Here is a 21,134-nt window from a genome sequence, read left to right on the forward strand (position 1 = left end):
GCGGGGCAGGGCTCGGCAGCGGCCAGATGTCAGCAAGCGCAGCCACGGCCCGGCCCGGCCTCGGCCCCGCGGCCTCCCCTCCCCTGCCCGGCAGCCGATGGGGCCTGGCGGGCTCCCTGGGAAGGGGCCCGGCCCCACGGCAGGAGCCGCCCGGCCCGCCCCGGCCCAGACGGGGGCTGGCCCGGCCTTGGCACCTCTGTGCTGGCCAGAAGGGAAAGAGACCCAGCCAGGCTTCTTCCTCTTTAACTTGTGTCTTCACAGAGGTGTGTGCAGTTTCCTTAGTGCTTTAACAGATTATCAGCTCTCAAAGCTAATTACTGATTGTTTTCTTGTCAGACATGGAGGAAACTGCTAGCAGCTTCTCTTTGGACATCACTTCCATGATGCAAAAACACCACAACAGCACAGAGCACAGAGCTCCTTTGTCCATATGTAGTGGTCATGTGCCTGAGGCCTCAAAATCCCACCTTGGTAGATCTCTCCCTCTCCAAGGTGTTTCCACATGAAAACATTCAGCTCATAGTCTAAGAAAATCACTAGAGAACAGGGCCAGCCTGACCTGTCTGTCCTGTCTACTTTTCTGTAGGAGCATTCCTTGGATATATGGAATTTGGGAAGCCAAATTCTAATTTTGGCCATGGACCCTGGACCTGAAAGCCAGGTCTTTTCCATGGCAATGAAGGAACAGAATCCCTGTGTTTCAGGGGCAGATGAGAGGTGACCACTGGAAGGCAAGGCCAGCCAGAGCTGGCAGGTTTTTTTCTGAGAGATACTCTTAGAAATAGGAAACTTTTTTGGGAGGGTACCAATTTTGGCAATGGGCATCTGGAAAGATGGACAGTTCTTTCCCATAGCAAGGAAAGCACAGAGCCCCAGTGCTCCAGGAGCTGATGAGAGGCAGCCCTTGGCATTCCAACATCAGCCAGACCTGTCAGGTTGCCCCTGGGAGGCCAAGCCAGCCAGAGCTGTTCTATGTTCCCTCGGTTCCATGGGCCCCCACAGTGTCCCAATGGTCCCTTGCTCCCAGGAGGCCCTGAGGTGTCACAATGCCCCCTTGGTGACACGAGGCCCTGAAGGGTCCTCATGGTCTCTATGGTTCCATCAGGCCCCACGGAGTCATAATGATCTCTGGGTCCATGAAGCCCCACAGTGTCACCATGGCCCCTTGGTTCCATGGGCTCCCGTGGTGCCACAATGATCCCCTTGGTTCCATGAGGTCCCCACAGTGTCACAGGGATCTCCATGGGAAGGAAAGAACCAAGCCCCAGTGTGGCAGGGGCAGCCACCAGAGGCCAGGGCCAGCCAGACTTGACGGTACTGGCAGATTTTGGCTGGGAGCAACCCTTGGATATAGGGAATTTTAGAGGTGGAATCCCAATTTCATACATGGACACCTGGAGGAGGAGGACATTTCTGTTCCATAGGAAGGAAAGCACAGAACAACGGTGTTTGAGGGGCAGATGAAAGGCAGCCATTAGAGGCCTAAGGCAGCCAGAACTCTCTGTCCTGGTAGCTTTTATCTAAAAGTAACCCTTGGATATAGGGAATCTGGGAGGTGGATCCCCATTTTCAGCCATTTCTGCACAGGTAAGAAGGACGGTTCTTTTCTGTAGGAAGGAAAGCACAGAGACCAAGAATTTCAAAGGCCGAAGAAGAGAGAGGTGGCTCTTGGGAGGCCAAGCCAGATAGACCCGTTTGTCCTGGCAGCTTTTGTCATGGAGGAAACCTTGGATATATGGAATTTAGGAGGAGGAATCTCAATTTTGACCATGGATAACTTGAGAAGAAGGACGGTTCTTTTTCACTGGAAGGAAAGCACTGAGTCCCAGTGTTTTGAAAGCAGGTGAGAGGCACCCCCAAGAGGCCAAGGGCAGACAGACCTTTCTGTCCTGGCTGCTTTCACTGGGGAGCAATCCTTGGATGTACGGAGTTTTGGAAGTGGAATCCCAGTTTTGGCCAAGGAACCCTGGAGGAGAACGACAGTTCTCTCCCATAGGAAGGAAAGCCCAGAGCCCCAGTGCTTCGGGGCAGGTTAGAAGCAGCCCTGTTGCTTCTTTTCTCTCCAACTTCCTTGTTTTTGCCCGGCTCTTCTTTCCCGGGGTGCTGGCCAGGCGCTTCCGGGAGCAGCCGGAGAGAAGCGACAAACACCTTTGTGGTTCTTTTGATACAGACAGAGCTGTTTAGAGAGTGCGATCAAGACCGGAATAAAGAGACTCAAGAGATTGGACACTTGTTGTGCAGTCCAAAGTAGGTTGTATTTGCTCGAACGCCGCACGTACAAGTGACAATGGTCTGGGTTCCAGACACAGGTTTTATAGGGGAAAATAAGAGATAAGGTGAAACCAATAGAACAATGCCCAGTGTGAATACATTATAGGTAAAATCCAATGGGAATAGCTTCAGGGGGAAGGATGAATACACGTAAAAATACAGAATAGAAACTCCAGGTTTAGGTTTAGGAAACAGAAACTCCCATTTCAAATTCACAAAGCCTTTTTGCTCCGTTTGCGTAGCTGTACACTGCAACATCTCCCTCTTTTTTTGTTTAATTAAATGAACGGAGCTTTGGGGGAAGGAGAAACTGAGGCTATCAAACTGCAGTGTTGTTTTGTTTTCCATCTTCCCATCATTCTCCTCCCCTGGTGGCAGCAGCAACTATGACAGATGCGGAGGCTGCAAACTTGGAGGAAGCAATGCTAAAAATTATTCGCTTAAAAATCCCAAATGATAGCAAAATTAAAAAAATTGCAACTACAAAATAACAAATGTCCTTTAGAAGGGACAACACCTACCCAGAAAGATCCTAGCCCTTAAACATGCCCTTGAACCAGTCCTCATTCTCCTGCTTTTCTGGAGCCAAATGAGGAGCAGGAATGTAGGAATTGACATCCTGCTAGTCTGAAAGAAAAATGAAACCATACAACAGGGTAAACTAACTATAAAAATTCTGCTAGTATAAAGGAAAAACAGGAATTAGGGTTCTCTTCCTCCCTTGCGGTGTTTCCTGTTTGACGCCACTGCGTCATCTGTGGGGTCTCCAACACGCCCCTGACCCACCCCATTTGTATCATCACGCAGGGTAGGTCTGCGCTCCCCAATTAGTTTTTTTGCTGGTTGGATAATTCTCCCCGCACCCCTCCCCCCTGAGGAGGCGCTGTCCCCCGAAAGGGGCACTGGCTGATGAGATGGCCTTCCTCACTGCAGTAATAACACCTGCGTTTGGGAGGAGGAGAACTCGATGTTGGAGTTTTTGGGGTTGCCAATGTCAGAGCAACCACTTTTACCTGAGGACTTTTCACCAAGTCCTCTGCCATCAGGGTGGCTTTTCTTGTGCACTCCTCGATGAGCCGATCCAGCGTAGGTAGAGGAGAGGATGCTGGAAGAGACATGATAACTCGCCGACAGGCTTCATTTGCATTTGTGGTGACAATTTCAAACGTGATTTCGTCTCGTGCTTCTTGCCCTTCCACCTTTTTCTCGACCGTGTCTCTCACTGGATCAACAAAATCCATGAATGGCTCTGAAACAGATTGCTTGAGAGCGATATAAGGTATTATAGGTTCCTTTGAGGGCATACTAAGAAATGCCCGTTCTGCTGCGTCTTTTGTGAGATCTAACACTGGTTTTGGAATCCCTGCTGCTTGTTTTTTGCCTTGGTTCCAATCCCCTTCACCCACAAGATGTTCGCGGGTGATCTCATCATCCTCTATATCTTTTGCATAATCAGGACTCTGCAAAATTCCTGGAAGAAGGTCTCCTGCAAACCTTTTCCAAGTTCTTTCCCACATTCTGTATTCTGATGGAGGGAGCAAGCAACTGGGCAAGTGCTTTAAATCAGCAGGAACTCCGCTGTTAGAATTGAAAGTTGCTTTTAACATGCTCCTAAAAAATTCACTTTTTTTGTCCAAATTCACGTTTTGTTTTGCGGAGTTCCTTTATGCTTTCGTATGAAAGTGGTTCCCACCTGGGGTTTTGTCCTCTTGCATTGTATAACACTGGAGCTAGGAACAGGGAATCTGAATCTCTGCCTGCTTTCTGTTTCTCGGCCCCAGCTCCCCCGCCTTTCCTTTCGCTATGGGAACCAGAGGCTGGGCCTTGGGAAACAGGAGGGGGGTGGGCAGGGTCCGGAGGCTCGGGGGTGGAGGTTTGTGTGGGAGTGGCTGAGGTTGGTGATGCTGTGTGGAGCGGGGCGGGATCGGGTGATGGAACCTCGAGGGGTGGAGCTGAAGGAACCACCTGGAGGGGCGGTGCTGTGGGTGGAGACCCGCAATAGCACCTGGGAGGGGTTTGGTCTGCTGCAAGAGAGGAGGAGGAGGGGTCAGGACAAAGGGAAGGAGGGTCAGGGACTGGCGGGGGGGGGGGGGGGTATGAAGGAATTCTGGGAAGGAGGAGTCCTTGCCGCGCCGCCCTGGGTATCTTGAGATGGGACAAAGACCCCCGCCACGCAGCTGCCGCCATCTTGTGGGGGGTCTTCTCGTGGGGGTTGAGGGAAGGGGTTAGAAGGGGTACAGCATCTTTGGGAACAGCCAGAACTGTGAAAGGGATCAGGAAAGGGGTTAGAAACTGAGGTTTCAGCAGAGTGATTAGCATTTTCAGACCGTGGGGGTCGGGGAGATGGGGGAAATAAAGCAGATGGGCTCTTTTCAGTTTCCCGCGTTTCCCGACTGTCTGCGTCCTCTTTAACAATGTCATAAACTAACAAAAAGATCCTCATGAAGCCTTCCTTCACTGAAGGATCCCCCTTCTTGGTGCCTTCTGTTAAAGCGGTGCCAACCCCCTTCCAAAAAACCTTCTGCCTCACATCCTGAGCTGAGATGTTTGGAAAAGTTAAAACAATCCACTTGGAAATTTTTTTCACAAAACTCTTAGAAAAACTTTCTCCTGACTCTCTCAGGGTTCCTTTTACTTGGTTATAAATCTCTTTCTGCTGTGTGGACAATTTCCCACCCATTCTGCCCACCAGCAAGCCTCACCCGCCTGCCAGAAAAAAAAAAAAAAAAAAACAAAGAAAAAAACTGAAAAGGTCTAAAAACTGATGGCGGCACCCCGCACGCTGCACGCCACGTGCCCTTTCCCTCCTCAGGAACGGGGGTGCCTCCATCAAGTAAGATTTCCCTAGCCAGGCCCTTCCCGCTCCAGAATTGGAACTTACCAAACCGCTGACTCTTAGAAAACAACAAACAAAACACAGCAGCGGTTCCCAGTCTGAAGCCGTCTTCCGGGGTGTGCGGAAGTCGCGTCTTCTCCCCCCCTGAAAACAGAACCGGACAGGAACCGGAACAGCTTCTCAGCGGCGATAGGGCTGCGAGCCGGGCATGAGAGACGTGAACCCCCAGGACAGGCGTGGTTCGGGAACTTCTCCCCTCCGGTTTGACTGTGGCTCCGACGGGTCAGCGGTGGTGGCGTCAGCGGCTGTGTCTTCGGCAGTGACGGTGGTGGGAAACAGCGTCTGGAGAAGCTCCGAGCGGAGCACTCTCTGTCACGCTTTAAAAACAGCCGCCGTATCAGGGCCACACGATGTGGCACCACTTGTCGCATTCTCTCCGACTTCTTTGTTTCCACCCGGCTCCTCTTTCCCGGGGTGCTGGCCAGCGCTTCTGGGACAACTCGAAGAGAAGCAACAACCAACCTTTGGGGTTCGTTTGATACAGACAGAGCTATTTAGAGAGCGCTACCATGACCGAGATAAAGAGACCCAAGACATTGGACACTTGTGTGTCGTCCGAAGTAGGTTGTATTTGCTCGAACACCGCATGAACAAGTGACCCCGGGAGGGGGTTGACTTACAGGTTTTATAGGGAATATAAGAGGTAAGGTAAAACCAATAGACACAATGCCCAGAATGAATACATTACAGGTGAAATCCAATGGGAATAGCTTCAGGGGGAAGGGTAAATACACGTAAAAATACATAAGAGAAACTCCAACCCCATATTTAGGAAACAGAAACTCCAACTTCCAATTCACAAAGCCTTCTGCTCCTTCTGCGTAGCCACGCACTACCACAGTGCCTCTGTTGGTGTCGGGTCATGTGAAAGCTCCTGGAAAAGCTCTTCCCACACTGGGGACACTTGTAGGGCCTGTCCCTGGTGTGGATGCGCCGGTGCCTGACGAGGTGGGAGTTTTGCTTGAAGCCCTTCCTGCAGTCACGGCAATGGAAGGGCCTCTCCCCGGTGTGAATCCGCTGGTGCTTGAGAAGATCAGACCTGCTCCAAAATCTCTTCTGACACTCAGGACACTCATAAGGTCTCTCCCCGGTGTGGATACGTTGGTGGGTGATGAGGGCCGAGCTGTAGCTGAAGCCCTTCCCACACTCCCCACACTCGTAGGGCCATTCCCCGGTGTGGATCATCTGGTGGCTGATCAGGTGGGAGTTCTTCCTGAAGCTCTTCCCACACTCCAAGCACTTGTAGGGCTTTTCCCCATGGTGAAGCTGCTCATGGACCACCAGCTCTGAGCTCTGACTGGAGCTCTGTCCACCTTCCTGGCACAGGGTGGGTCTTTCCTCCTCAGAACACCCTGGGCTGGGCTTGGAGCCCCTCCTCCTGCAAGATCTCTGGGGATTTTCCTCCCCGTTGGATTCCTGTGCCATGGAGCTGCTCAAAACGGCCTCTTCCACGAGGTTCTGTCGTGGGGATTTATCCTCCCTGGTCTCCATCCTCAGCTCCTTGTCTGGGGGAGGAAGGACAAGGAGAGGATGGAATTTGCCTCCGTGCCAGAGGGAAGGGGAAGGAGATCCCCCCAGTGCGTCCCCGGCAGGACGGCGTCGGCAGTGGGGTTGTCCTGCAGCCGGGGGCCATGGAGGACATGGGGGAGATGGAGCAGGAGAGAGGGGGAAAGGGGCACTGACTTCCTCCTCACCTGCCTGGGTGTCCCAGGACTCCTTCCTCTTCCTCCCAGAATCCTCCTCCATTTCACAAATGCTTGCAGATGGGAAATTCTGTTTTGGGAGGAAAACAAGGGAGGAGTACATTGAGTTTTCTACTGCTTTGAAGGCAAACCAGGGAGAGAATCTATGCCAGAATTGCAATTGAATAAGAAAATTAAATCAAGGCCATGATCCAGAAACACTGGTTTAATCTGACAGAGTCAGGATATAACCTGACACCCCGTTGGGCAGGGAGGTGGTAGCAGTCTGATGAAATGGTGGCTGCAGTCCGGCTGGAGTGATGAACGTGATTCTGTCAAAGCAGGGATCCTGTAGAAGGGTCTGGTCTTCCTCTGAAGGTCCAGTGGTGCTTATGGAGCTCTTGTCCTCTGGGAATCCAGTAGGCAAGGTGCTCCTGGTGTTGCAAAGGTGAGATTATATGCAGGTAGGAATGCTTGGTTCCTCCCCCTGGGCGGAGCATCCCACAATGGGATGATGTAATTTTATCAGTCCTGCAGTGACACTCAATGGCCCATTAACAGAAGATGGCCCCTGGAGGGCGTTATCAGGGCTGAGTCATGGCAGAGATAAAGAACACTGCCCCCCCTCTTTATCACAGTTCATGAAGATGGTGATTGAAAACACATTTTTGGTTACATCTTACATTGTCACTTGAAACAGGGAGGCAATCCCTGCTCGGGGTGGGGGGTGAACACCACCCCCCTTACCCAAACTGGCTCAGGTGTAAAACCCCCGCCCTGGGAAGGCCCCGCACACAGGGGACAATATCACCCTTGCCCTGCCCCAGGGGAGGTCTCTGTCTCTGTCACTCCCTTGCTCTCCCCTCTTTGCTCTTTCTTTCCATCTCTCTCTCTCTACCTCACATTTACTGTTCAATAAAATCCATGTGGGATTTGGTCTCGTTAGCACCTTAATTGGGGCAGAGGCATCTCTCTAACAATTTTATTAACCAGATTGCAGCATTATTTTGGCTCAGTGACTTCACAGCACAGTTGTCTGACCCCAAGTGCCTTTGACAACCGCATTGTTCCCTCTTCTCAGGAACTTGTTCTTTCTGGAGGAATTCTTGGAAACTTGGACACAGCTTCCTCTGAGGGACTTGTGGGAGAACTTATGAGGAAAGTGGCTGTTGTGGGTGGCCAGTGTAAACAAAATATTTTGTTGTCCTTCCTTCAAAAATTTGTTAAAATCCCTGGAGGAAAGGGAGCAAATGATACCAGCAAGACTGACATTGTTCACCCCAAGTTGAGGAACACAAGGCTGCTAAAAGTCCTCCAAGAAGCCCAGCTCAAGTAGCTAAACTCCTGACTAACTCCCGAATTCATAGGTTTGAGGCCTTTGCCAAATGTGAGAAACATTATTTTCTTCGTCCCTGTCACCTTTGTGACAGATACACAGAGCTTTCCCTTCCTTTTAATGATCAGTATTGGGCCAAATTTCCACTTTTCTTTTATCAGAACCTGCCAGCAGCTGAGCTGGAGCTGTGCAGGAACTGATGAATTTTGGAATTGCCACAGAATTGCTTCTCTTGTCAGTTTATTCATGTTTGGGATTTGTTTGCGTTTCCATCACAAGTGACTTGTGGGAAGAGCAAATATTCCTCAAGGCGTTTTATGCAGAGTTTAATTTGATTTCTGGCAAGTTTATTTTGTCTGGTCCCCCGGGGGTGCCTGAGGGGACTCTGTTACTCTCACCCTAGCAGATGCTTGGGAGGGGCTTGGATGGGTTGTCCCTGTCCCTGTCACCCCAGGCCATTCCCCAGGGTGTCTGCATCGTTCTCACCCCAGGGAATGCCTGGGGGGTCTCCCTCCCTCTCACCCTGTGCCAGGGGGTGCTCCGGGCAGTCTCTCTCCCTCTCAGCCAAGGGGATGCTCGGGGGTCTCTGTCCCCTCACCCTGGGGGATGCTCAGCGGGATTCCATCCCTCTGGCCTCAGGGAATGCCTGTGCAGGGCTGGGGACCAGGGGCTCTGTGTCCCTCTCACTGCTGAGGGTGCTCGGGGCTGGGGGGGCTCTCGGACCTTCTCATCCCTGGGGAGGCCGGGGGGGTCTCTGTCCCTCTCAACCCTGCTGTGACCCTGCCCAAACATCATCGGGGTCAGAGGGACAGAGACACCCCCAAACCCCCAGAAGGGCTGAACCTGGGATTTTGTTTGGACTGAGGATTTAGGAAGGGGCTGGAATTGGGGCTGGGGTTGGGGCTGGGGCTGAGGTTTGGATTAGAGCTGGGACTAGGGTTAAGGCTAGACATGGGATTGGCTTTAGGGCTGGGGTTGGGATTGGGTCTGGGGCTAGACGAGTCTGGCACTGGGATGAGATTAAATACAGAACTGTGAGTGTGTCTAAACGTGGAGTGAGATTGAGACCAGGATCAGGGTCAGGTTTGGGACTGAGCGCACGCAGAGCGGGACAGGGGGGATGTCACTGCAGGATGTCCCTGGCATGGTCCCAGCCCTCCTCAGGCACCTCCAAACATGGGGGCAGCTGGGTGCTCTGAGATCCAGGTGCTCCCACACTGCCCCTCAATATCAGGTGAGCATTCCCTGAGGGCAGCCCTCAATGTGACCCTTGGGGCTCTGGGATCAGCCTTCACATCCCTGTGGGAGCAGCTGCAGACATGGTGAGCGATTTCCCCCACACCTCTTTACTAAGGAAGGGTGAAGCCCAGCTGTCCTCCTCCTCTCCTCAGCTGAGGATGTCAAACTCCCCCGGAGCAGGAAAGTCCCCATTCCCTGTTTCCTTGTGGCTGCAGCCTGGAACATCCACTCAGAATGAAGAACTTTCTGACAGCCCTGCTGAATGACACCGGGAGGAGGTCTGTGAGAAAGGGAGGAAATTGTATTTTGATTGGAAATAAAGCTACAATATTACTTCTTTCCATCGCATTCCTTTTCAGTCAGTTGCAGTTCTGTTTACAGAGTGCCACCTTCTCAGCTGATTTTGTTTGTGTCCTCCTTTCTCTCCTGCCTCTCTCTGCCTGCTCTGTTTCTCTCTCAGTGTCTCCCTTGACCCAGGGCAGCTCCCAGCAAAGACCCTACCCGGATTTCATTCCCAATCCAGGGCCTACAACCACCATGGGTGAAGTTTTGAAGGCTGGCAGTGAAATGTCACTGTAGGATCTTGCTCCACTTGGCGTCTTGCTCCTTGTTAAGAGCTTTGCCTTCAAGGGCAGGAAGAACTTTTCCTGGCTGGGAACTGGAATTCCAGCCCCTGGGAGCGTGTGCCATGGATCCCAGAGGGGCATTCCTGAGGCAAGGTGCAGCAGCTGTGTGAGCTCCCAAAGCACGCACCAAAGATGGATTTGCCAGGCATTTCCCAGCACATTTCCAGCTGGAAGCAGAGGGAGGAAGGAAAGGGAAGCGAGTCCCTGACAGAATCCCGCAAGTATTGGGGTAGGAAGGGACCCTGCCCGCGAAGGGAATGTCACAATCCGCTTGGAGGAGCGGGGTGTTGTGATGGCTTGTTTACCAATCCTAGGAGGGCAAAAAGGCAAACAGACGGGGATCATGAGTTTCATCACAGCAAATGCACCTTTATTATATAGTGCCAACAGCAAAGCAATGGAGGGGACAGAAAGGAAATAAAGGATAGAAAATCTCAAAATCTTGGTTATCTCAGGGGTCTTTTATAGTCCTCTGTGGAAGGGGGGAACAGGCAAAAGACAATGAATGTCCATTGAAGGCACCGAGAAGGAACAGGTCATGTTATCAGCCGTGAGCGAGAGCCATTGTCTTCTTGGTCCATCGCCCACGCCTGGGCAAACATCTCGCATTGATCAGGTCAGCCCTCCTCCCTGTGGTAAGGGTCTCAGTCTCAGTCCTTGGGAGGGGCTTCAATCTCCATCCGTCACAGTGGTCATGAGGCAGATGAGGGGTCTTCTGTGGGAGATCACCAGAGTTACCCCAGAAAGTTCATTTGGCCAAGAGGTGGGAAAATTCATGGGTTGAGCAGGTATCCTGAAACAGATGTAAGCACATAGAACAAGCCGCTCCTTGCCAGATCCTTGCCAGGCCCTGCTCGAAGCAGTGGTCTGAGGTGGTACAGCAAATACACCTGCAAAACTAATCATCCACCTCTCCAAGCCGGAACTCCAGTCGGGGTCTCCAGGAACTCAGTCTCTGCCACTGCAGCAAACATGTGGCAAAAATGAGGGGAACTTGGGACCGTCTCTTACACAGGGGCGTGCATGTCCTTTGAAGGGGAACAATCCCCACATGTGCCCAGCGCTGTAATAAACATACAGTCTCTACAACTCCTTGCAGGATTTGAGGGGATAAATATTTCATCTGCATTTCAGCAGCAGAACTAGCAGACTAAACAGCATATTTTACCTATGCTGGCCAGCTACTAATGATTCAAAGCAGCACATTTCACCTAAATACAAATGGATTTCTACCCTGTAACATTTACCCTGTAAAATACCCTGTTTCCACTGCTGAGCACCCCCTGGGCTGAGAGGGACAGAGACTCCCTGGAGCACTCCCCTGGCAGAGGGGTGAGCAGTAGGGAGAACCCCCCAGGCATTCCCTGGGGTGAGAATGATGGAGACCCCCTGGGCAATGGCCTGGGGTGACAGGGAAATGGCCAGGGGTAACAGGGGAAGGGACAACCTATCCAAGCCCCTCCAAGGCATCCCCCTGGGCAAGAGGCACAGAGACCCCGTGAGCATCCCCCGGGCACTGGACAAAATAGACTCGGCAGAAATCACACTTAATCCTACAAAAAATGCCTTGAGGAATATTTGCTCTTCCCACAAGTCACTTGTGATGGAAACGCAAACAAATCCCAAACATGAATAAACTGACAAGAGAAGCAATTCTGTGGCAATTCCAAAATTCATCAGTTCCTGCACAGCTCCAGCTCAGCTGCGGGCAGGTTCCGATAACACAAAAGTAGAAATTTGGCCCAATACAGATTATTAAAAGGAAGGGAAAGCTCTGTGTATCTGTCACAAAGGTACACAGGGACGAAGAAAACAATGATTCTCACATTTGGCAAAGCCCACAAACCTATGAATTTGGGAGTTATTCGGGAATTTAGCTACTTGAGCTGGGCTTTTTGTAGGACTTTTAGCAGCCTTGTGTTCCTCAACTTGTGGTGAATGATCCTTGTCAGTCTTGCTGGTATCATTTGCTCCCTTTCCTCCAATGATTTTAACAAACTTTTGAAGGAAGGACAACAAAATATGTTCTTTACACTGGCCACCCACAGCAGCCATTTTCCTCATAAGTTCTCCCACAAGTCCCTCAGCGGAAGCTGCATCCAAGTTTCCAAGAGTTCCTCCAGAAAGAGACAGAACCTCCTCAGAGGAGGGAACCATGCTGTTGTCAAAGGCACTTGGGGTCAGACAATAGCGCCTAAAATCTCTGCAAAATAATGCTGCAATCTGGTTAACAAAATTGTTAGAGGTGCCTCTGCCCCAATTAAGGTGCTAACGAGACCAAATCCCAAGTGGATTTTATTGAACAGTAAATGTGAGGTAGAGAGAGAGAGATGGAAAGAAAGAGAAAAAGGGGGGAGAGCAAGGGAGTGACAGGGACAGAGACCTCCCCTGGGGCAGGGCAAGTGTGACATTGTCCCCTGTGTGCGGGGCCTTCCCAGGGTGGGGGTTTTACACCTGAGCCAGTTTGGGTAAGGGGGGTGGTGTTCACCCCCCCACCCCGAGCAGGGATTGCCTCACTGTTTCAGGTGATAATGTAAGATGTAACCAAAAGTGTGTTTTCAGTCACCATCTTCATGAACTGTGATAAACAGGTGGGGCAGTGTTCTTTATCTCTGCCATGACTCAGCCCTGATAACGCCCTCCAGGGGCCATCTTCTGTTAATGGGCCATTGAGTGTCACTGCAGGACTGATAAAATTACATCATCCCATTGTGGGATGCTCCGCCCAGGGGGAGGAACCAAGCATTCCTACCTGCATATAATCTCACCCTTGCAACACCAGGAGCACCTTGCCTACTGGATTCCTAGAGGACAAGAGCTCCATAAGCACCACTGGACCTTCAGAGGAAGACCAGACCCTTCTACAGGATCCCCGCTTTGACAGAATCACGTTCATCACTCCAACAGGACTGCAGCCACCAATTCATCAGACTGCTACCACCTCCCGGACCAACGGGGTGTCAGGATATATCCTGACTCGGTCAGATTAAGCCAGTGTTTCTGGACCATTGCCTTGATCCTAATTTTCTGATTAAATTGTAATTCTGGCATAAATGCTCCTCCTGCTTTGCACCAAACCAACCACTTTGCTCAAAGTACATAACTCAATGTGCTCACCCCTTGTTTTTTTCCCAGAACAGAATTTCCCATCCCCAAACCTTTGCCAGATGGAGGAGGATGCTGGGAGGAAGAGGAAGGAGCCCTGGGACACCCTGGCAGGTGAGGAGGAAGTCAGTGCCCCTTTCCCCCTCTCTCCTGCTCCATCTCCCAGCCCAGCACAGCCCCCGGCTGCAGGACAACCCCACTGCCGACGCCGTCCTGCCGGGGACGCACTGGGGGGATCTCCTTCCCCTTCCCTCTGGCACGGAGGCAAATCCCATCTTCTCCTTGACCTTCCTGCCCCAGGCAAGGAGCTGAGGATGAAGACCAGGGAGGACAAATCCCCACGGCAGAACCTCATGGCAGAGGCCGTTTTGAGCAGCTCCATGGCACAGGAATCCAACGGGGAGGAAAATCCCCAGAGATCCCGCAGAAGGAGGGGCTCCAAGCCCAGCCCAGGGTGTTCTGAGGAGGAAAGACCCACCCTGTGCCAGAAAGGTGGACAGAGCTCCAGTCAGAGCTCAGAGCTGGTGGTCCATGAGCAGGTTCACCATGGGGAGAAGCCCTACAAATGCTTGGAGTGTGGGAAGAGCTTCAAGAAGAGCAACAATCTGAAGCAACACCAGATGATCCACACCGGGGAATGGCCCTTCAGGTGTGGGGAGTGTGGGAAGGGCTTCAGCTACAGCTCTGCCGTTGTCGTCCACCAACGCATCCACACTGGGGAGAGGCCCTACGAGTGTGGGGAATGTGGGAAGAGCTTCAGCCGAAGGTCCCACTTGATCCAGCACCAGAACATCCACACTGGGGAAAGACCATACTTGTGTGAGCAATGTGGGAAGAGCTTCAGCCGAAGGTCCCACTTGATCCAGCACCAGAACATCCACACTGGGGAAAGGCCATACAAATGTGGGGAATGTGGGAAGGGCTTTGGCCAGAGGTCCTACCTGATCATCCACCAAAGGATCCACACTGGCGAGAGGCCCTATGAGTGTCCTGAGTGTCAGAAGAGCTTTCAGACCAGCTCCGTTCTTCTCAAGCACCAGCGGATTCACACTGGGGAGAGGCCCTTCCACTGCCTGCACTGCAGGAAGAGCTTCAAGCAAAAATCCCACCTCATCAGGCACCAGCGCATCCACACCAGGGACAGGCCCTACGACTGTCCCCGGTGTGGGAAGAGCTTCTCCAGGAGCTCTCACTTGACCCGACATGAACAGAGGCACAAGTAAGGGAAGCCCTGCAGGTGCCTCAACTGCAGGAGGAGCTTCATGAACTGTTCCAGCTCCATCCCCCATGGGAGAGCCCATGTTGGGAAGAGCTCTGGTGATCCATGTTCCCTGTGATCCATGCTGGGAAGAGATCATTCCCTTTTCCTACCCCTGCCAATGAAATGGTTTGGGATTGAAGAACATGAGGGTCTGGCCATGGCCCTATCATTACATTCACTCCCACCTCAGGTCATTTCCAGGGGCAGGAAAGGGACTCTCTCTCTCTCTCTCTCTCTCTCTCTCTCTCTCTCCCTGAGGAGAAGGGTGTCTGTTCCAGGCAGGAGGAAATGCATGGCTGGGAAGAGCCAGTCAGTGGTGATGTAGTTTTCCCTGTAAATAGTTTTTCTTATCCATTCTGTTATCAGTATTGTTTCTGTTCCTGTTTGTTCCTTGTCTTGTTGCTGTTCCAAGTAAATTGTTCTTATCCCAGCCCAGGATCTTTGCCTTTTGTGCTTTCCATGGGAGGAGGGAGGGCAGCGAGCGGCAGCACGGTTTTAGCGGGAGCAGGAAATTGGGGAATCCCATTCCTGAATGTCATGGTTTGACACTGGCGCAATGCCAGCGCCCCCATGAAAATGCACCTTCCCTAAATAAATGCTGTGAGATGTTATCAGGAACAGAGCAGAGCAGGCCCAAGCTTAATAACAAAGGGGAAAAAAAACTTTATTAAACTACTACTAACACAAAAAACACATAAACTAAATCCAGGATGAAGACCTTTTAAAACACCCCTCCTCCTCCCAATTTCCAAAAACACCCACCATGAAACATCACCCGGGATTCCTGATCAAATTACCACCCTTCAGAAAATCAATACTCAAACTATCAAGGGAGAGAGAAGTCTCTCTTGCACCACAGACCCCCCCAGGAAACACAGTTGCCACACCCTGTGTTTCCCTGTCACACATGGCAACCGCCCGGAGAAAATCTGCCTGTGTGACCCTCTCCTTTCCATCTCACAGTGCTCTCACCACCGTGCATGGACAGACTGCTCATAGGGCTCCTTTAAGCATGCTTTGCCACGGACCCAAAGATACAACAGTTCAGCTTCTCATCTTGGGACTGCAGTCCCCCCCATTTTCCCCTGGGGCCAAGGGTCCAAGAACAGAACTCATCTTCTTTCCCGACAATTTGGTGGCCCGTACGGGGAAGGCCAGACAAAGTGGAAAAAACTTTATTCTAATAATATTTTGGCTCTAACTGTTTTGTGGGAATATTGGTATGTCTCTTTTTAAAGTTATAATGTCATTTGGAGTGAAAGCCTGCCTCTATTTCTGGTCATTAGGGTTCTTTGAAGTTTTAATAGCTTTATGGTCCCTGGAGTTATTTTCTTATCCAGAAGTAGCTCCGGTATTGCCCCTAATACGTAGCTTTTGTAGCAGAGGGGCATTAACTAGAATATTCATCGGGCTGGGCTTGGCTGTGATACTTTGCAAGGGGCTTATAAAAATGTTGTTATCAGCTCCAGGAATGTATAATTCGTGGTTGTGGCTGTGTGCTAAATTTCTTATGGGGGAGGAGGTTTTTCAGCCTTTGCTTTCCTTTTCCTCCTCCGAATTGTTTACGTCTCTATTAGAAAATGTTCAGTTCTCCCTGACTGCCAAGGACACCATCTTTCTGTTATTTAATTTAATAACCTTTCTCTATACTGTCTCTCTTCCACTACAAATCAAGGAGGAGCAATATTTTACAAAGCCCTCATTTCCTGGAAAGGGTTAAAAGTTCAGACTCCCTGGACGGCTGATATCTCGGTCCGGCGTTCCGTCTCCCACGCTGGGCACTATCCCCCCTCCTTAGTCAACCTGGTGTCCCGCGGCTCCCCGCGGGTCACCATATTGATGGCGGCCTTAGCTTGGATGCCCGCTCGGCACAGCGCACGGCAGCCTAGAACTCCTGGGCTCAAGCGATCCGTCGGGCTCAGCCTCCCCGTTCAACTGGCCCTGGACATTGCTGAAAGAGAGAAGTGGCCAAAGCTCTACCTCTACACTGATTCATGGATGGTAGCCAATGCACTGTGGGGCTGGCTGGAGAGATGGAAAGGGGCTAACTGGCAGCGTCGAGGAAAACCAATTTGGGCTGCTGAAGAATGGAAAGACATTGCTACCTGGCTAGAGAAACTACCTGTGAAGGTTCGCCATGTAGATGCTCATGTCCCCAGAAGCAGAGCTAATGAAGAGCAGCAAAACAATCAGCAGGTAGATCAGGCTGCAAAGATAGGGGTGTCAAAGATAGATTTAGATTGGCAACACAAGGGGGAGTTATTCCTAGCGCGATGGGCCCATGATGCCTCAGGCCATCAGGGCAGAGATGCCACCTATAAGTGGGCACGAGACCGAGGGGTGGATTTAACCATGGACAGCATTTCTCAGGTTATCCATGACTGTGAGACGTGTGCTGCCATCAAACAGGCCAAGCGAGTGAAGCCCCTATGGTATGGGGGACGGTGGTCCAAGTACAGGTATGGGGAGGCCTGGCAGACTGACTACATCACACTGCCCCAGACACGCCAAGGCAAGCGCTACGTGCTCACAGTGGTGGAAGCCACCACAGGATGGTTGGAAACCTACCCTGTGTCTCATGCTACAGCCCGTAACACCATCCTGGGCCTTGAAAAGCAGGTCCTTTGGAGGCATGGTACCCCTGAAAGGATTGAGTCAGACAATGGGACTCATTTTAAAAATAATCTTATTAACACCTGGGCTAGGGAACATGGCATTAAGTGGGTATACCACATCCCCTACCATGCCCCAGCTGCAGGTAAAGAGGAGAGATGCAATGGATTGTTAAAGACCACCTTGAAAGCACTGGCTGGGGGATCTTTCAAGAACTGGGAGCAGCATTTAGCCAGGGCCACCTGGTTAGTTAACACTCAAGGTTCCACCAACCGAGCAGGTCCTGCCCAGTCTGAGTCCCTCAATATAGTAGACAGAGATAAAGTCCCATTGGCCCATGTCAGAGGTTTGTTGGGGAAGACAATATGGATTAATCCTGCCTCGAGTACAGGCAAACCCATTCGTGGGATTGTCTTTGCTCAAGGACCAGGTTATACCTGGTGGATAATGCAGAAAGATGGGACAACCTGTTGTGTACCTCAGGGAGATCTGATTGTGGGATGATATCATTGTTTGTTAAGCGTGACCACCATTGTCTGTACGTTAGATCATACAGACATGAAACAGAAGGAAATGTGAAAGGGTCGAAAGTCAGAGTAAGTAAGAATGGAAGAGAATGTGTAAGTGTGGAAGGTTTGAGCAGGCGGGAAGGAAGTTTACGTTGTGTTCAGTAACATGTTCACAATATGGGATAAGGGGTGGAATGTCGTGGGGACAGGACATTTTCATGCTTATTATCCCAATCGTGGTTTCTGTTCCCTCCTCTCAGTTTGTTTTGTCTATAGCTTCGTACTTCCACCCCCCCCCCGGCTCGCTGCTGGCTTGCTGCTTTTTGCTCGCTGCTGGCTGCCTGCTTTGCTACCTCTGTTTTCCTTTCTTTTTTCTTTGCTTTTTGCTTGCTTGCTTTTTCGCCATTTTTTTCCTTTTTCCCCGGTTTCTGTTGTTCCCTTCTCCCCCCCCGCCACCGAAGATATCGGACCTACTCTGGGCAGGAGCTCCCCCGGGGTCTGCGAGAGAAGCTTCGTACCCTCTGCGGCGAAGAGAGATACAGCTCAACCCCCTTGGACTGGTGAAAACATCTGTGGTCATCTCGGGCTATTTCTCTTGTGCTGGGGAGTGTTTTTTTGCTGTTCCTTAATAAACAAGTTTTTTCCACTTCCCCTCTGAAGAAATTCCTCCTGAACCCGGTGGTGGGGGAAGTTGTGGAGGGTTTTGTTTCCTATAAGGGGCTCCTTTGGAGATGTTTTCCCCTAATTTCTCCTAAACCAGGACACTGAACCCCGGCCTGTGGAAACCGACCATAGCAATGGGCCCTGATGATGTTTGCCTACTAAGGATCAGATTTTTTGACAGGTACTCGAGGGGTTCTGTGGGGACTTTCTAAGTGTTTCCAGGCTGCCAAAGAGCCGGGATGTCACAGGCACTCACAGGGGTTCCTGTCATGGGCAGAGTGGGAGCTTTAGGCAAAGTTTATTAGAGAAGCTCCTGTCAGGTCAGGAGGTACAAAAAGGATCCCCAAATACCTCCAAGGACCTCCAGGCTTTCTGAACTCCTTTTGTGAGGGGAGCCTTGGAGCAGCAGGTTCCAATCCCCTCCCTTGACTTTTCAAAAGCTCGTATGTAACAATTATAAAGGTGGAATTAAACTTTTTAAAAATTTGTCCCACGGGATTAAAAATGGCAAACACCTGTTGGGGGTTGGCTTTTTCCTTTCTGTTTGTTCCTTATCATCAGCTGGTGATTATTGGCTGAGCCCTTATTTTGGGAGGAGGACGATCAGAGCCATGGCTCTTGGGAAAGGGAGTTTCCACTGCTGCTGCCAGAGCCAGGCCCAGAGCTGCTTCTTCTGTCATGGGGTGAGCCTCTGCTCGTGAGAACAGCCCCTAAACTGGGACCTTATTAACACCTGCCCCACTAAAAGAGAGACCTGTCCCCGTCTGCTCGGGTGCCCGGGATCCTGAGCTCGGCTCTCCCTGCCCTGCTGGGAGCCCCTCACCCCCTGCCTGCTGAGACATCCTGCCGGCCCAGCTTGCTGCTTTCCCAGAGTCCTGCTGGGGCCCCGGAGCCGGCTGCCCCCAGGGTTTGTGAAGCGGAGCCTTCTTCCAGCCCTTCCCGCCTTGGGACAAAGCCGCCATGGCCGCGCGCTCCCCGAGCCCGCGCCGGAGCGCCCCCTGCAGCCGCGCGGGGATCACCGCACCTGCCCTGCCCCCCGGGAGCCACCAGCGCCCCTGCCGGCCGTGCCCGGAGCTGCACCGCAGGGAAAGTGCCGCGGCCGAAAGGCTGCACTGGGCTCCTGTTCTGTTTGCTGCCAGCGCCGGAGGTGCTGCTGTTTGTTTGCTTTATTGTACACACTAGTGAAGAACTGTTATTGCTATTCCCACATCTTTGCCTGAGAGCCCCTTGATTTCACGATTCTAATAATTTGGAGGGAGGGGTTTACATTCTCCATTCCACAGGAGGCTTTTTTCTGCCTTCCCTAGCAGACACCTGTCTTGTAAACCAAGACCAATTTTGGCACCCAATGTGCAGCCCAAGGGCATCGAGAGAAAAGTGTGAAATAAGAATAACAGTTCTTGAGTAACATAATTTTTCTTTTTTTTTTTGGTGTACTGGATATAGAAACCTTGTTAGGTGTCACCATGTGGTCTAGCTTACCCTGCTTTGGGTAGCACATGGTTGTGGCTACATTTTTCCCATCCTAGAACTATGGCTACTGTGGCTGCTATCCAATTTGTTTGATGGGTTAATGTGGTGAGGAATTTACAGATTTTTAATTTCCTCTGGACGGTGGGCACATGGATTGGAGGTTCCCACACACTAACTGTATGTGTTTGGAATTACTTTAATAATGGTACCCACTGTGAGGAAATGACACCAGGGGAAATTTTCTCCCAACCCCTCAGGCAGCTCTTTGGGTCTACAGTGGTTGGTGTTGCTGATGTGCCTGTTAAGCCTATTCTATTGAGCATTCAGAGGTAAGGGAAGATTGACTTGGATAACTATCGTAGCAGGGCGTCCCCGGAGTGGTGATAATTAGCACTGACTCCATGATTCCAGAAGGCTGATCAATCACTTTATTATACTATACTATACTATACTATACTATACTATACTATACTATACTATACTACTAAGAAACATTCATCACTCTTGCAGACAGTCCGATACAGACAGACCAGATTGGTTGATTGAAATCCAAACACTGTCACCATTGTCCAATTAAGAAATCAGCCTTTGGTAAACAAATCTCCATTAACATATTTTACATATGCACAACAACAGGTGCAGCAAGTGAAGGTAAGAATTGTTTCCCATTCTTTTCTCTGAGCTTTCTCACAGCTTCCCAGGAAAATCCTGGGAGAGCTCTCTCTCTGTTCAGAGGATATGTGATTACCCCAGGTCAGTTGTGACAATGCAGGCCCAAGGACACCACGGTGACACTGCGGAACCTCATGGAACCAAGGGGCCATTGTGACACTGTGCTGCCTCATGGAATCAAGGAGACCATTGTGACACTGTGGGGTCCCACAAAACCAAGGGAACATGGAAGAGGTGTGGCTGGCTGGGCCTCCTGGGGACCACCTCTCATCTGCCTTTGAGACACTGGGACCGTGTGCTTTTCTTTCTTATGGAAAAAAAACATCCATGTCGACCAAGCACCCATGGCCAAAATTGGGCATCTGCCTCCAGAATTCCCTATATCCAAGGATAGCTCCCAGACAAAAGCTGCCAGGACTGACAAGTCTGGCTGGCCTTGGCTTCCTGAGGCCTGGCACTCATGTGCCTCTCGAACACTGGGGCTCTGTGCTTTCCTTCTTAGAAAAAAGAACTTATCTTCCTGTCCAGGCACCCATGGCCAAAACTGGGATTCCACCTCCAAAATTCCGTACATCCAAGGATTGCTCCCCAGTGAAAGCAGCCAGGACAGACAGGTCTGGCTGCCCTTGGCCTCTTGGGGGCTGCCTCTCACCTGCCTCGAAACACTGGGGCTCTGTGCCTTCCTTCCAATGGAAGAGAACCCTCTTTCTTCTCAAGGGGTCCGTGGTCAAAATTGAGATTCCTCCTCCCAAATTCCATGTATCCAAGGATTCCTCAGTGACAAAAGC

At 51.2% G+C, this 21,134-nt stretch overlaps 1 long non-coding RNA gene and 2 pseudogenes across 1 annotated transcript; 2 read left to right on the top strand and 1 right to left on the bottom strand.

The window, feature by feature from the left end:
• Window positions 1–14,624, top strand: part of LOC128820670 (zinc finger protein 850-like) — a 488,361-nt pseudogene extending 473,737 nt beyond the window's left edge.
• The window catches only part of LOC128820668 (uncharacterized), a 1,438,581-nt pseudogene that overhangs the window by 479,764 nt on the left and 937,683 nt on the right, over window positions 1–21,134 (bottom strand).
• LOC128820797 (uncharacterized) lies at window positions 1,165–2,227 on the top strand. Its single transcript, XR_008440955.1, has 2 exons — window positions 1,165–1,587; window positions 1,708–2,227. It is a non-coding gene; the product is annotated as an uncharacterized LOC128820797 (long non-coding RNA).

Source organism: Vidua macroura, chromosome 30 (genome assembly GCF_024509145.1).
Source record: "Vidua macroura isolate BioBank_ID:100142 chromosome 30, ASM2450914v1, whole genome shotgun sequence".
NCBI lineage: Eukaryota > Metazoa > Chordata > Aves > Passeriformes > Viduidae > Vidua > Vidua macroura.